Source organism: Lygodium microphyllum, chromosome 10 (genome assembly GCF_053477565.2).
Source record: "Lygodium microphyllum isolate KBCC chromosome 10, Lygodium_microphyllum_v1.1.10, whole genome shotgun sequence".
NCBI lineage: Eukaryota > Viridiplantae > Streptophyta > Polypodiopsida > Schizaeales > Lygodiaceae > Lygodium > Lygodium microphyllum.
The window spans coordinates 104,324,770-104,335,961 of record NC_141144.1 but is presented as its reverse complement, the minus strand read 5'-3'; the positions used below and the strand labels follow the sequence as shown (position 1 = coordinate 104,335,961).

Genomic DNA, 11,192 nt, shown 5'->3' with positions numbered 1-11,192 from the left:
GGCTCCTCTTATTGATGATGTCCTAGAGTTATGGAGAGGCATAGATGTGCTTGACATGTCAAAACAAGATGACAAAATAAGGTTTCAAGTTCGTGGAAATCTAGCAACTTCCTGGCTATGGATTTTGTTCAGGTATTTGATTGTGATTTAAGTAGCATATGTGGGAGTATTTTCATTTCAATTCAATCTTTCATGCTCATGCTAAATGTTTTACTATGGATGTAGGGTGTTCAACAAAGGGTTATAAAGCTTGTCCCCTATGCGGTGATTGGTTGAAATCTAAGTATAGTAAGCATCTCAACAAGAACATATATCTTCGGCATAGACGATTCTTGCCTGCAAATAACTCACTACATTGAAAAAAACTAGCTAGAACTTCAATGCAAAGGTTGAGAGTGGCTGATGTCCAGTATATCGATGATGCCTATAGATTGGTACAAAAAGTGGACAGAAGGACCTATCATGGATCCATAGTAAGAGCTTGCAAGTGATGAAGACGATGACATGGTCTAAGAGGATGAAGTTCTCTAGCTCCCTCTATCTCTATATGGTTTCATGTAGAGTATTAAAAGGATCTGAAGATTTGTCATCTTCTTGATCCTATGCACATATTTAAGAATGTAGAACACTCTTTATGGAAACATCTGATTGGTTTGAAGGACACAGAGCAAGCCAAAAACTACTTAAAGGAGAAAAATTTCAAGCATGCTTTATGGCCTCGAGTCGATGAAGAGACAAGAAGAAAAGAGTATGCACATGCACCATCGGTGTTAACCCCCATGAAGATTTCAATTATCAATTGATGGATACGGTCTATTCAAACACCCACAGGATATGGTGCATCATTGCAAAACATATTTACTGTGGATGACGCTGTCGTGCTGCTGCGCATTCGAGTCGTATACACCTCCATTTCTTTTGTTGTGCATTTGTGTTATTTTCTGCGTGTGATTCATTGTGTGTGAGATGCATTATGATAATCCGCATCCAATGTATATATTCCGTTTGTGTGTGTGTATGATTTTGTTTGGATGCATGATGTGTGTGTGTCAGAAAAATATAAAAAGCTGATGCCAAAGAGTAATATTATGTTGACAATTACAATCATGAGTACCAAGAAAAGTGCAGGATATCGTGGAACTGAAGGAAGGCTCGGGAATTCGCTGTGGATGTTGCAATGAAGTGGTTAGCTGATCATCATTTGGAGCTCATGCTGAATGTGGAGAAGGTTGAGGCAAGAGAATTTTGAAACTCTCTCACCTCAGGAGTGTTCGAGAAATGGTTTTGGAGTATGGAGTGGATACATTGGCTGAGGTTCTACTTGAAGGTTTCTCGCGCGTCAAGAAATGTACTAATGACGGTTGTGCTCTAATGTCATTAGAATTTCAGAATACATTCACTGGATTTGTGCTCATTTGGAGTACACAAAGACCCAAGTGACAAATCTAATAAACTTAGTTACTCTTTTACATAACTGGAAGAGGGAAAAATGGGAGCTGGTTGCTGGAATTTCGAAGGGAAAAGCGAGAGGGATAAGCGTTGGTTGTCATTGTTGATGTCATCGACCAGAGCAGGTCAGACACTAGAAATATTTAGTTTATTGGTTTTTTTTTAGAGGAAGCGGTCTCTCTCCCATGGGATCAACAGGAAAAAGCTAGAAGGGGGAAACTAATTTGGGGTTTTGAACCGCTTTTGGAGAGAAAAAGAAAGGGGAAAGCAGGCTGTTTTGGGTGGCTGAGAGGAGAGGGGAGTAGAGGCCAAAGCCGAAAAAACAGACTGATGCTGCTATGTGCTGCCGACTGGAGAGCAAATCATATTGCAATTGGCTATTATCGTTCGCTCTACAGTGGAGGCAATCGTCATCATCAATTGACAATACCAGAGGCACTCACAAATCAGGAAAAATTAGTACCCAAGATAGGAGTACACAGAGATCCCTTGTGGAAGTCTCGGAGGTGATCACGAAGGAGGCACAATCACCAACTCAAGGCTATGGGAGACGGACAGCTTGCTGCCTATAGCTTCATCCCACGACAGATGTTTGGAGGAATACCGCTCAGTGCTTTCCCAGCCCTTACATTTACTGGATCCTGGTTTGCAACCTTATTTTCATGTGCAGGCGGAAGCAATTGCTTCTTCAGTTTTCTAGGAAGACATCTATATAACATGGGGACGACCATAATGGCCGTGTAGTGAAATGGTAGTGTGGTCCTTGGCGCACGCGCATGAGAGCAGAGAACTCCAGCCTTCCGATCGACCTTCGCCTCAAGTTCTCTTTCCAGAAGAATATCCAGTTCTTAAGGCGGCCTTTAGCTTGGACACGCTGTTAATGCCTCTCCCTGCTGAGCTTAGTTGTAGTGTGGCTCGGAATTTGGGTTTCTTTGATCGAATCTTTACACAGTTCATTGACAGAATTTGCCAAGTTTGGATTCTACGAGTACTTTAAGAAGTACTATACTGATTTGGCTGGGCCAGAGAATGTTGATTAGTACAAGACCCTTATTTACCTGGAGGAATCAGCATCTGCAGAATTCATTGCTGAAATTGGTTTATGTCCTTTTGAAGCTGTGAAAGTTCGTGTTCAAACCCAGCCAGGTTTTACCAGAGACTTGGCTGATGGATTTCCCAAGTTTGTTGAATCCAAGGGCTACCCAGGCCTTTATAAGGGTCTTAATCCAGTATGGGGTCGCCAGATTCCATACACTATGATGAAGTTTGCATGTTTTGAGAAAACGGTTGAGCTGCTGTATAAGAATGTTGTGCCTATTCCCAAAGAAGAGTGTTCAAAACCTACACAGCTTGCAGTTAGCTTTGCTGGTGACTACATTATAGGAGTTTTCAGTGCCATTGTCTCACATCCAGATGACAATCTTTTGTCTTTCCTAAACAACTCTAAGGGTGCACAGCCTGTTGTAACTGCTTTTCATGTACGAAAGAGGTGATCAATGCAATTTATGTTGAATTGAATAACAGGGTGTGTGGCTGAACTAGAATGTCTGAAACCTCCACATATAAATGCTATAAGACATTCATGAATCATTTCTGAAAGAACAGGTCGTGATGACAAACAGAGAACGGCTATTCTTATGCTTATACAATTTCAGATGTGGACACTTGATACTCTAGAATATTGCAGATTTCAGTACATAGATTCTTTCAGATCTCTTAATCTTCTGAAATCTTCTGCTGAACAGGCAATTGTCAAGTTACAAAATGCATATGCTGATGTAATCTGTATTTGATAGAAACATCTATGACCATCAGAAATCAGATGTGTTGTACAACAGATGATTCTCTGCACTAAGGGATATGTTTGACTGGATTACTAGATAATGTCCATTCTTCTGATCAATGTAACTGTCACCAGAATTTTCTAATCATGAATTTCTTGTAACACTCTTGACAAGAAATATAGTGAAATTTGGCATCAAATATTTGAATTCTCCTTGTTAGCCTCTTCTCTTGCTGTATCTTGAACCCCGTGTTCTGCAACCCTTGCGTGAACTCTACGACATTTCTGGTGAACCCGACGTGAAAGTGATGCGTCACTTTTCAGCAAGATGGGAGACTCGCAAGAAGAGATGACAGATGATAATGTCATGAAGAACCTGTTTCAGTCATTTACCCTTTATATGCAGCAGCAAGCTCACGCAAAACGTGATAGTGATGCTATGGATGCCTTGAAAGCTGTCCAACAGGAGATGAAGCAGTTTAATGGCCAGCAAGTGTCAACTTACCTGCATTTGTATGAAGAAAAGATGAATTTTTTTGGAGTTTCTCAAGATGTTTGGAGCCGCTACTTCTTGCGAATCGTGGTCCGCGCTCTTGAAGTCCGAATTTCAGAAATTCAAGAAACACATGCAGGCTGGGCAGAGTTTAAGAAGGCATTAAAAGATGAATATTTTCTGGAGGATACAGGTCTTATGAATCGCAGGAATTTCTTAGCATGGGTTTCTATGCCTAATAAGGGACTTTCAATTACCGCTCTTCTACGAGAGTTTGAGAGCCGCTATGATCAGTTGGATGGGACTGAGCAGCAAGCTTTGGAGATGCAGAAAGTGGAGTTATTTTTACAAGCTGCTGATGCTGATTTACAGAAAAAGTTGGATGATCTTTTGGAAGATCAAGCTACTGATTTACAAGAAAAGTTGGATGATCTTTTGGAAGATCAAGCTACTGATTCAGGCCGAATTTGGTCATTTCCTCTTCTGAGAATGGTAGTTTGCCTCCTTTGTCCTGTCCTGCCATGGTGGTGACCTATCAACACAACATGCCAACATTAATGCCTAACAATCAGCTTATTTCTAATTAGAACTAAGTTTGAGAGAAAAATATATGGGCCCAAAATGGGTACACTTGCTTAGAGGCTTGACCATTGCTATTGTTTTATTCTGCAGTATTCTTCCATAGAAACTTTCTTAATTATAACAATCTGCTAGCTAGATAACATAACTTTTCATCTTTGCTCTGCTCTTGCTCACCTTGCTCCCCCCTTCGTCAAGGATCTTTCAAAGAATCCTTCCTAGGATTAGCACAGGAAGGGCGAGGTAAGCATTGTTTCGCGTGGGTTGACTTACCTAGCCAATAGCCAATCATAGAAGCTTGGATTGTATTCGAGTTGGGCATGACAATCAGAGTAGATGGTTGGATGGAGACTCGGGAAATGTAGGTCAAAACGTCATGGAAGAGATCTCCGGTACTGAGGCAACTGGCAACATGTAATTTCTCTTTGGTGAGGAATTGGTCAATGTAGGGGTGGGCGAGCACATGGTCATCCAAATGCTGATTACGGGTGATGTCCAAGACCTTAAACGAGATGTGTGCCACATAAGTGGGGTCATATTCGATAGTTTTGATTGCCCTGCATTGTTCAGCATTGGTCATTATGCGACAACCTTTTTTCTCCCATTGGATCCTTAGCATAAACCACTGCTACAAGAATGTGGAAGGTAAGCTTGCCATCTGCTTGAGCTCTTGCAAATCCTGTTTAGGAGCAGAACGAGGAGGCTTATGATAAGAAGTGATAAGTCTTCTGAGTGCAGCCTGATCCTTCGAGATTTCATCGTTTGCTACTATCAGTTGGGTAGCAATTTTGAGAACTTTAGTGGTCATAAGTTCGTATTCCTCCCAAGTGCATGGTAATGCACGAACATCCAAAGCAAGCGTTTTGTCCAAAAGACCTAGGTCTAGCCTCTCGTAGCTTCTAGCAAATGTAGTGAAAGTTTCATCTAACATTTTAATATAGGTTATTAAATCATCCCCAGAAGTGGCGGAAAGGTCCTTAGCCAAAGAGAGGAAAGGTCGTATTGCGTATGAAGGTTTAAGACCCTCTGGCGGGGCTGGTGCAACTGGACTGGATAGTTGTGACTTCCTCATCGGTGTCACGGGTTGGGCCTCGCATTGTGAAGCACTTTGAGATGCTGCAGGAAGCTTTAGAGGCATGGGGGTTGTACTAGGTTCTGAGTGAGTAGTCATAGTGGTTTGTAAGTTCTCAGGATTAGGTAGGTTTAAGGCCTGGGGCATTTGCTTTGGTCGATAGATGAGCTGAGGCTTGCTAGCAACCGATGGCCCTGGCCTGCTAACTGTATTATGGGCGCCACTTGTGCAAGCCTCTCTCGTTAGGGTGAGATTGCTTGTAGATGAGCTTCTTAGCTGGCCATTTTTAGGCACCCAAATCTAGGGATTGCCCTCGTAGTATCCTTGTGCCTGCAAGAGGTCTTTGGGAATCCAATGCGGCGTGGTTGTGCGTCTATGGCGATAGCGCCTAGATTGCCTCTTGGGTCGGGACGGTTGATAATTTGGATGTTTAGAATCATACTTGGGTGGTTTACCCAGATGTGGTTTTTGCCGTTTCGGAACCCATAGAAACTTGGACTCTTTGGCCTTGTGAGCGCTCTTGGTGGGCGTGGGTCTGGGGTTGAGAATTCGGCACGAGGCCGTATTTTTTGTCTGTTCAGACTCGAGCTGAATCATGGTCGTAGGGGTTTCTATCGGCGGCTTTGTAAAAGTGGGGGAGTTAAGACAGCCCTTGCTGAAAGTCATCACTATGCGCACATTGCCGATAGCAAGATGTATGCGATTTAGGTTGTAATCCACATTAGAGTTGGTTTGTTTCTTGAAAGTGTGACCTAATAGTGATACATTACCAGCTTCCTTAGTGTCAAGTAACACATGGAAGAAGGCTGGTAAACTTTCAGACTCGATGGAAATGACCACCTTGCACTTCCCTAGGAGTGGGTAAGTAGGTACCCCCAAACGGGGTGAGTTTAGCGTTAGTGGGCTGTAGTTGCGGTTGACCAATGCATGTCCAATGGTCATGTGTTAGGATGTTGTAGTCAGCACCTTCATCAATCAAGGCTTCGAAAGAATACACCGCTCCTGCTGCAACTATGATCCTCAGGTATGCCGGTGCCACTGCTTCTTCGTCTTGATCTGTCAGGTTAGTTACAATAGCCATGCGGACGTTTAGTGGGGGTTCTAGTATGGGTGGCTCATGTAATGGATGTGAAGGAGGATAGTACTTCTTAATGCGACTGCCATTAAAAAAGCCTATTCTCTCACTATCAAGTGTCTCCAACTCGACATTCCCGGTCCTACCGATCATGCGTACTCTGAAAGGCCCTAGCCCCCGAAACTTCATCTTCTGTTTATGTCCTTTTACCGAGTACAGCAGAACAAGGTCCCCTTGTTCGAAGTCTCGCTGCATGACATGCTTGTCAAACCACATCTTTCGTTGAGCCTTTTCACAAATCAAAGAGTGAGTGGCGAGGAGTCGGGTCTCCGTTAAGCGCTCAAGTTCCACTAAGCGGTTGGTCCAAGCCTCTCTTCCCTTCCAATGCTCCTGGACTGCTAGCCTCAAACTAGGGATGAAGAATTCTACAAGCAAAATGGCTTCAGTTCCGTAAGTCAGCCTAAAGGGCGTCTGTCCTATAGCCATTTTATAAGTTCTGCGATAGGCCCACAAGGCCGCCATTAGCTTGTTGTCCCAGTCACTTCTCGAAGTAGACACGACTTTTGTAAGCACATTGACTAGAATTTTAATTGTGGATTCGGCTTGGCCATTAGCCTGAGGGTAATAGGGAGAGGACTTCCGATGAATTATTAGGAAGGTAGAGAGCAAGTGGGCAATCACTTCATTAATGAAGTGTGTGCCTTGGTCGCTTACAAGTTCAATTGGATAACCAACCGTGAAATTACCTGCTCCCACAAGAACTTTGCGGTGGTCCTAGCATCGTTCTTCCTCGTGGCTTGTGCCTCTGCCCATTTCGTTAAATAGTCGGTCGCCACTATGATGTATCAAGCTTGGCAATATTGTGCTGCAGGACTGACAGGCCCAATAAAATCGATACCCCATTTTTCAAAGGGTTGTCGGGCTATGATAGGGATCAACTCCATCTTGTCCTTTCGCTCAGGCACTTTGGTTCTTTGGCACTCATCGCAGTGCTTTACAAATTTAGCTGCATTGCGGAATAGGGTGGGCCACCATAGCTGGGATTCTAGTACCTTTCGGGTTGTTGTGTCCCCAATAAAGTGTCCTCCAGCAATTCCGCCATGTGCTTCGTTTAATGTGTCATGCATCTTGTGCTCACACACGCATCTGCGCAATAAACCGTCTTATCCCAGCCTGTAGAGTTGGCCAACTATCAGTTGGTATGGCTGAATTTTCAAGATAAGTCTCTTCAGCCTAGTCTTCTCAATGGGTCGCTCTGGTAGTTAGCACTTGCACTATGTCATCGGCCCAGTATGGCGCCAGATTCGCTCTAAACAATTCTCATTCACTAGACAAGTTAAAAAGATGGGTGTCCGGTAAATCATCAAGCATGCCTTGTCCAGCGGCTTCTCTTGTGGGTATGCAGGACATGTGGTCAGCCATGTAGTCCTGCCTTCCTTTGCGTACAACCACAGAGAAGTCAAACTCCAGTAAAAGGAGTAACCATCTAGCTATGCGCCCCGTAGCACAAGGCTTGTTCACAAGATACAGTAGGGATTGATGGGCAACAAAGAAGACAAAGGGAGTGGCCAACAGGTAGTAATGCCTGAATTTCTTTACCGCAAATACCATGGCCAACCCCTCCCTTTCCGTCGTGGAATAGTTCATCTCGGTTTCTGTTAGCTGCCTGCTGGCAAAACTCACTGGGTAATCCAAGTTATGCTCACTAGGCTGGCATAGCACGGCTCCAATAGTGAACTTAGAGGCGTCTATGTGCACATGGAACATTACGTTCTAGTTAGGGGCTCGCAAGATTGGTGGAGTCGTAAGAGCCTTTTTCAATTCTTTATATGCACGCTGATATTCCTCCATCCACTCAAACACTATCAATAGCTTGTACAAAGGTCTAGCTATTAGTGCATAATTTAGCACAAATCGTTGATAATATCCAGTGTGTCCCAAGAAGCACTGAACTCCCTTGTAGTTGTCGGGTGGCGGTAGGTCAACAATGACTCTGACTTTGGAAAAGTCAGTGGCAATGCCGTTCCTTGACACTATGTGCCCCAAGATGCATCCGTGTTTTACCCAGAACTGGCACTTTAAGGGGTTTAGTGAGAGGTGGTACAGCCTACACCTTTCAAAGACACCTCTCAATTTCTTCAAGTGTTCGGCCCAACTAGAGTGTAAACATAGGTCGTCTACGAACACTTCCAGTTCGCGCCTAAGCATGCCTTTAAAGATAGTGCACATTAGGCGCTGTCAAAGGGTTTGTGAAAGCAAAGTCGCATCTTCAGAAGATCTTGATAAATTTTAGGATAAAACATCGAACAGATGAATAATCAAGAAGTGAACATAAGCTTCAAAATCTCCCTTCTCCCATAAATGGAACAGGGAATATGAAGCCCATAAATTGACCTTTAATATACCAAAGATGCATGTATCCAACAGCTACTGCAAGGATTCAAACATTGCGCTAACCATCAATTTCTTGTTGTGCTGAGCATACGCTTGTTTTTGAAGAACATATATACAACAGATAGACCACTTTCAGCATCTTTACAATTATTCCAAACAGGTAATATGTAGGTTTTGATGGTTCAATTTCCAGAATGCATTGGAGCAGTATGGCTTCATCTTCTCCTTTTTACGTGTGTAAAACAGAAATTGTCTTGCAATTGAAGATCATAAAGAGACAAGGTATGAGGGAATCCAAGTCATCATTCACAGAGACAGTTTCCTGTGAGAACTCATGTCATAAAAGGTTGCATAGTCTCTCAGACTGCCCGTCTTCTTCTTCCTCAAGTACAGAGCCATCTTGATGAAGTGCTCCTCTGTAATCAATCTCCTCGACCTCCCGCTGTGAAGTAAGTTCTCCCGTACGTCGCTGGAAGTCAAAGTAGTGCCTATGTTTTCTTCAAACAATTCCACACCCTTCTGAAGTTATCTCCCTGTAATCAATCTTCCTCGACGTTGCAGAGAGCCGCTTCTGATTGGCTGCTGGAGATTGTTTTGTTTGCTGAGCATCGGAAGACTCCTCGTCGCTACATGTTGGTACTCGGTCATTCGTATATTAGGCCCTGATTTCAAGCTCTCGATAAAGTATCCATTCAAACCAGATATGATAAACGGTGGCTTGCTAGATTGAGGCTCCTCATCGATGCTTTCATGCTTGACGCGATATTCAACACCCAACTTAGATTCAATTTTCGCAGGTGAGACAGAGGAGCTCTCCTGAAGTCCTGGGCAGAAAACGGCTCTGTGCACGAGTAAGCAGTGCCTCTGCTTCTGCTAATTTGCTTGTATGCCCTTCGCCTTCTAAAATTTCTCCTCCATAGACTGGACCTCGGTGCCTCTCTCCTCTCTCTCGTGTATGTGCGCGCCACTCCTGTCTCCTGGGATTCATATGAGACTGTTCCGTCCCATCAGCTGCTGCTTCTAATTTTTCCTGTCGTGTGCTGTGTGTGTAGCTGGTTATTGGTGGGAACCGAGGTCAATTGCTTGTCACAGCAAACGGGGCTACAGCGGGATCCAACACTAAATTTATAGGTCCACCTGACTTCTTTTCGTTGCGTGCTTGATTGAATATGACTATAAACCCTTCGGCCGAAGCCGGATCCTATTCATCCCATGCACCAAACTGTGGCAGTACATGACTTCTATCTAGCGTCATCCTTTGATGAGGGCTCGTCACTTCGTCTCCTGAAGGGGAATCAAAATACTAAGCAGGAACTTGCTGGAACCTGGCCAAGATCCAAGTTACACGCACGCGCACTCCTTGAAGAAGACAGCCATGCCCTTTGTTTGAGATCCGTCTCTGTTTTCTGCTTTTTCTTCCTCAGTGGAGCGGCCGAGTCGTCACTCCTCTCAGAACTCCCTAATTTCCCAAGATATGCTTCGCTATGCTTCCTTATTATCTACAGTAGTTCCCGAAAAAACTTCTGTCATCCCGAGCATATTTCTTTCTCGTGGAGCAGCAGAGTACCAGATTCCCCCCCTTTTCCGATTCAAAAAGCTCCTTCTTTTTCCAGAAAAGCTTCCTTTTTTCCCCCAGGAAAGCGGGGCAATTTTAGCATTAATCACACCTTTTAATATCGACCAAGCCTGCAAATCACTTCATTGTCAATATGGTTAAAGATATTTTCCCATGGCCCTCACAACAATTAGGCAGCCTTAGCAAAGCCTACACGTGTATTTCCATAATCGAAAACCGTGTGGTAAACGCCCATGAAAACATCTCCAAGAATCCATAGAGGCCCTGAAGGAACATCCAGACCCATAAACCCACTAACACATTGCATTTCATTACCCTCTCCAACTTTCAAGATATACTACTCAAGCGTAAGATCAAAATGTTTCCCTCCTATCGTAAAGGTCACTGTGGGCATGGAAGAAACTTGGTCACACTCCACAACACTCTCTCCATTCAGATTCGGAAGGCATTCGCACATCTTGCTAAGATACACTTTGATAAGCTCTTCAGACTCATCAGTGATGATCAGTTGGTTCTGTGCCCATACTACTGCCATTTCACACATAGTACATCCAGTTGTAGATGTTGGAAACATCCTCACAAAGCCCATAATCGACATATCTTGAAATAAGTGTAGCCCATGAGATTGCATCTCGAGTTACCAGTCTACCAAAACTCCTTGTTCTTCTCCGTCTTCAGCATAAAATGAAAGAGCAAACATAACAACTAAGTATGTACAAAGTATCAAATCACACGCACAACTTTTGGGTGGTTTCACACCTCGAATGCGCA

At 43.7% G+C, this 11,192-nt stretch overlaps 1 pseudogene; it reads left to right on the top strand.

Moving 5' to 3' along the window:
* The first annotated feature begins 1,992 nt into the window (after nucleotides 1-1,992).
* The window catches only part of LOC148030378 (mitochondrial phosphate carrier protein 3, mitochondrial-like), a 33,893-nt pseudogene continuing 24,693 nt past the window's right edge, over nucleotides 1,993-11,192 (top strand).